Consider the following 6,181-nt stretch of genomic DNA (forward strand, 5'->3'; position numbering starts at 1 on the left):
ATTTATTTATAAAAAAGGAAAAAGATTTATAGTTCCTATTACCGTTCTCCGGAACTTTTAACTACTTTTAATGTAGTAATTTACTTACAATAAAACTAAAGGATGTTTATATCGTGTAAAGTTTTATGATTATAAAGTAAATGCATCATTTTTTAATAGAAGTGTGGTTGATTGTTCAGTTTTATTACATTTGATAGTTGATCGTGAAATTACTGAAATAATTGGAAAACTATTTAGAGCGATACAAATTTATAAATCTATGTAGGTATTTATAATGTAGTTATTATAGATTGAGATTAAGATTAACAGATATGACTATGGTATAACTAGCTAACGAGCTTCTGTAAAATACATAGTGTCACACATTCACGGGGACATTTTTAGGGAGAATAAAATCGATGCTCGACAATACTTGAACACAGTCGAGACGGGAATTGCTGAATGAGCATTTCAATTTCCTGTGAGGCTCGTAACGAGATAGAAATCATTTTCGAATGTCTTTTACATTGTTCTCGAAAACAAGGAAGGTTTATTATTGCTTGCAATTTTGTCACAACTTCTATTTAAAGAAATAAAAATGTACGTACGAATGTAAATATTTTGTGAACCTACTCAGTACTATTTATTCCACGTAAACGTACAAATATAAAATTCATCTACATAAGCGAGTTAGTATTCATATAATATGCTTATAACCGATGGACCCGCGAATGCCCGGGGGTATTAACTATAGAGTGAGGGAAAGTTATTTTACGTAACCTCCAGGGAGGAAAGAAAAGCAATTTTTATGCATTACTTTTATATTCTGTTAGGAGACAATTCTGATGAGACCTTTTTATGCAGTAATTTATGAAAGGTAGGTAATACGAAGCCTACTGAATTCAGAAAGGTATGGTGGTCGTTCGACAGCGTTTAGTGGGCAATTACTCGGTGTTCCGAACTAGCTGTTACGTTTTATTAGTTTGAACATATCCCACAGGCCACATGAGACGCATTCTACATAGTTAATGACCATATTACGAGCATGGTTAACTATCGAACTTTATTACTTTATTGCCATATAAAATACTTTTGTACGTGTTTCCAATTATACTCCTATTGTAGCTGTTATGTACAGATTTGTACCGACACAGATTCTCGCAACTCCTGCCGTATAACGACTAGCAAAGAGTGGTACACGCGAAACTTACATTACTTACAACGCTGCTGTACAGTGATGTCAGCATGAAATATCGCTACCGAAGATCGTAACTCGGGTTGTTCACGAAGCTCATGTTTTTGGACTGTAAATGTAGTTGTAGAGGTAGGTAGTAGTAGGTATTGTTTGCGTGCCAACTTAATGCTGAATCACGTAGCCGGCTGTTTGTGAATGTGCCAGCATTAGGCACTCGGCTCCTAGGATCGATCCTTGCATAACACTACGACGTCACAGGATTGGCTGTCTGCCAGCTGGTGCCAGCCTCTGTTTATATACGCGATTATTATTTATTCGGCGGTGGACACTGGACACGTCCATATTTCATACTTATTTTTTGTTTATTTTAGCATCTTCACTTTAGTATTTTATAAAAATTGTTCACGAGATTATGCAAATTACCATATTAATCATAATAAATCAGGGAGTAATTTAGTAAGCAACGGCCTCTAAATATTTTTGGATACCTTTCCAGGCGTACCTTTTTAACATTTCTGACCCTTTCATGCTGGAGTGCCTTAATTTAAAAATCATTATTAATGGTCGCGTGAACTTTGTGAATGTTTAAGCTGATGGTTTTGTTTTTATTTCCTTCGAAAATATTATTTATATTACAAAAAGATGAGGAAGTAATTTTTCCTTTATGAATATTTAGATACTCATTGCTCTATTATAAAACATCGTTATATTAAGTAAATGTTTATTTAAAAGCTCTTTTAAAAACTAAAAGACTCCAAATAAAAATACCTTAGAAGGAGCCCATCCTAACATTGCATTCCATGAAACAGTTGGAAAGGGTTATAACGCGTCCCCTGAGGTCACGGCTGATGTACCGCCTCCAAAATCATTGGCCCAAACATTAGCAGCTGCAAACCCAACATTCTGAACCCTTGGGGACCCCTTACCCATTTTACCATTCATATTGTATAAGATAAGGAACATAGCTATTTAAGTCCGACTTCCGAATATTAGAGAAGTATGCGATAAAAAATTACGTTTTTCTTCTTTACCAGTACTAACTTAAGGTAAAAATTCATTTTGTTTAACGAAGGACGTATAAATTACGTTCGAGTATCGAAATTCATGGTTTATTAATCTAGAAATATCATTAGCTTTAACGGAAACCAATTTGCCGTACACATTAGCATAAATAAAACGATCGAAAAAGGTCTTTATTTTTGAAGTTACCAAAATAAATTTTCCGTATTGAAACCGTGGGGAAAGTAGAAACGTCCGAATCCGAATATAGGTAAGTGAATGGCCCAATAATAGGTTACAGGGTGGGTTTGGTTGCGTAACGGGCGACACGACGCGACGGTTCGAGGGATGAACGTTGGCTCCCGGCCAGAGAGCCACGGACGTGACTCGAACTGCCACAAAACTTAACAAACGAGAGTACCGCCACTGTGCCAAAAACTAGTGAAACGTTTACCCAAACCACCCAATTCATTAACCGTTCAACAAGCACCCTTTAATTAAAAACTACGAAATTGAGACTGGCTTTGGGCGACATTAAGCTGTTGCTAACATACTTACAGATTTGCATTTAAATTATATGAGAACGTAATACTAGCATTTTATTAGATTCATAGTTTTCTTTACTTAATAGGCTACCTTTAGGTTATAAGGTCGGGGTATTAAAGGATGGTTATTATGGTTTTGTTAGCGAAATTCTCATATATAATATGTTTAATATACCTGGATAGTGAACACGTCTACTTTTCGGGGTAAAGAAGGCGTGATGTAACGTTGAAATAATAATCACTTTAATCCATCTACTGCTATGCTTTAATAAATCACACAGTTTTAGTTGAAAAGGTCAAAGTATCGCAATATTTCGTGAGGCCAACACGCATGCCGCAAAGGGATGTTTTAATCCCCCACTGAATATACACAAAAACATTAACTACATAAACTTAGAGATAACGGTTGATGGTTGACATTTCGGCCAAACCAACCCAAGAGTAAATTATTCCAAGTGTAACTTTATTCGAGTTCATGACTAAAATACAAAAAGAAAATGCTAATACTAAGTATCCTCATAATACTCAGATATTTTACTTTTGGTATCTTAGTCTCCCTTATTATATTTTGAGTGTAGTGGTAGCCTAATGACATAAAATTAAAGTTTCTTTCATATGATCACTAAATGACGCCATTATGATTGTGTACTTCCAATCACTTTTACCAAATATCGACGAGTTAATGGTGTGACATACAGAAACTATTGACGTTTACTATTCTATTTGTTAGAAAATCTGTAGAAAGAGAAAACTATCTGCAGAAACTTACCCTTTTGCCAGTACTTACAAAAACGAAATATATTTTCTACGTTTCTTCTTCAAGTTGTGTCCTAAATAGTTAATAGCGTAGTCCATTGCAGTTGAGATTCCCAAACCAACTTGAAATGAAACTCTACACTAGAGCATTTTCCACTTCTTACTTTAGAAGTAGTGATGTAGAAGTTTGATTCGTCTCGGAGACGACTAAATGGGATAAAGAAAACAGAAACAAATAAGAAAATTCACAGATAAATGTGTACTTTATCACGTAAACAAAGAGAGTCACTTGATGACAAATCTGTTTTATTTAACGCTAGACATCCTAAATGTATATTTATGATCAACCTTATCGTACTGAGCTGGCGCCTGGTTGGCTGGTTTGTTTCAAATAGTTCTTTATAGTACCCATTTATCCTTTATATCTATGTGACAAATGTTATCAGAGAAGATGATTAAAAGCTGTTATGAAATCTAGATATCTGTTGAACCAAAATTATGTAATTTATAATATAAAAATAAGTCGGGTTTTCCTTCCTGTAACTCCAGAACGCACGAACCGATTTCCATTTTTGTATTCGTTGAAAGGTTTTGGGCTTCGTAAGCAAAGAAAATTTAGGAAAAAAGTTAAGAGAAAGGCAGGAAAACAGGGAAAATTATTGGTGGCGAAACGGAGTTCGCGGGGTTTGCTAATCTCTTCTAAAATCTGAACACGAATAGATCTTCATTAATCCAGTTAGTGCTAAGAATCCTTCATCAAATCCGATAAGGTCAGTCATGTATGCAATGTTAACACTTCACTGCCTAGCAAATATCTTCTCTACGTACGCTCCTCTCGCCAAAATTAACTAATTTCAGCAGAAGTACCTAATGGTCTTAGTACAATTGAAATGGTATTGTAAAACAGTCAAATTGAAATTGTTCCGAATATTTTGTTCGCAGGTAGATCCTCCCCCACCTCACGAGCTGTTCACCTAGCCCCGTTTATTCCATTAACATTGTTGACATCTGCGACACTTGCCGGTAGAAATCCCGAGGTAAGTTTATGTACATATTTATCTTGTATTTTACCTACGCAGAACGAAATCTTTGCTATATAAAAGAATACTCCAAGTAAATATCTATTGTAGGTAAGAAGTAATTTCACCTTTTTGCGAATGCCTTTAGGTTGTATTTTCTACTCACTCGGTACAGGAAATCAGCTTTACGCTTCGGTTTACATTTGCCCAAGCTTGTTCCTACCGCTATTCCGGATCCATGAAAATCGTGTTTTCGTAGATCAAGTATTCTGGGTTTATAGTAAATCTGTTTCGGGTATTTACGTGGAAGCTTTTATAGAATTGTTCGTTTTGAAGATGAATAGTAGAAAGGTCAATGAACTTTGATATACCTAATAAAAATACCTATATAAACAAAGGTTTGGTTCCAAAAGCTATTAAATGTGCCAGTGCCTAGTTATGAATTAAAATATGAGCACTAATCTAATTCACCTGAATCATAAAAAAGAAACGAGCGGTCATTTCATTGAGCATAAGAACTTGCGAACTCCGCCGCTGCATGCAAGGGTCGTGTATAAAAAGGGGTAGAGTAGCGCCTACTTAAGTCTCACTCGCCCCCTTTGTACCTCTTGTGTGTTTTTGTCATGCTACAGAGTTAAAGCTCTCGGAGCATTTACATGACACTTAGCTTCTTTTGAAACAAAAAAGAAAGTGCTTGAGAATGTTGAATCAGTTTAGAAGATATTTCTGCTGTTTCTCCTGTAATTTATGATATACAAGCCTACAAACTACCTCAATGTATCGTAATTTGTTTATAGCTTTCGTTAGACCTACTAAATTAAAGATTATGTTTTTCGGTTTACTCACGTAACTATTTGACGAGGAACTCGACTAGTTTCAAGTCATCCTAGAGGCCCATATTTTTGAGCAGCATTCTGCGACACACAACGCGGCTAAAATCGCCGTAGTACGCCGCAGTTAGTAGCTGGGATGAATAAAATATTATTATGAAACTTTTAACTTATGTTCTAGATCAGATGATTGCTATCGCTTCCACTCTAGAAACAGTAAAAAGCAATTATTGTGCTATCTCACAAAAAAGAACAGAATTCTTATTTCAACGGAAAAATTGAGGGAAAAATCTCTGTGCACATTTTAATACAATTTCGCACGACAAAGTTTATGCTAATTGTAGCTATTATGTGAAGCGGACACTAACAGTCTCTGCAGTTTAGTAATAAACTAGTGTAATGTGTTTTATTGCATTCACAAATATAAGCTGTATAGTCAGTCTGCTAGGATATTAGAATTCCTTTACTGAAACGCACTGCAATGCGTAGAGAACTTTAAGTAAGAAGTGTTACTGTGTTATTATGTTTATAGTAAAGTTGTAAATAAGTAAAGCCTAGGATACACTAGAGGACAAATGTCCTGCGACACGCGTCGCGAGACGTTGGGTGACGTTGCTGAACTTTGGTCGACATCGCGACATTGCTACGGACATTAATCGCGCGTTTTTCGCCATATATTTGGCCGATACATGTCGTGGGACATTTGGCCCCTATTGTATCCATGGCTTAAAATGATCAAAAGATAATATACACATAAGTCAAGACTATTTATGAACAAAAGGTGACAATTATGTTTGATTTGGATAAGGTTCCTAAACCATATCAAAGCTTCTGCCAGGCCTTGGCTTATGAGAAAAA

This window comes from Spodoptera frugiperda, chromosome 20 (genome assembly GCF_023101765.2).
Source record: "Spodoptera frugiperda isolate SF20-4 chromosome 20, AGI-APGP_CSIRO_Sfru_2.0, whole genome shotgun sequence".
Classification (NCBI taxonomy): domain Eukaryota; kingdom Metazoa; phylum Arthropoda; class Insecta; order Lepidoptera; family Noctuidae; genus Spodoptera; species Spodoptera frugiperda.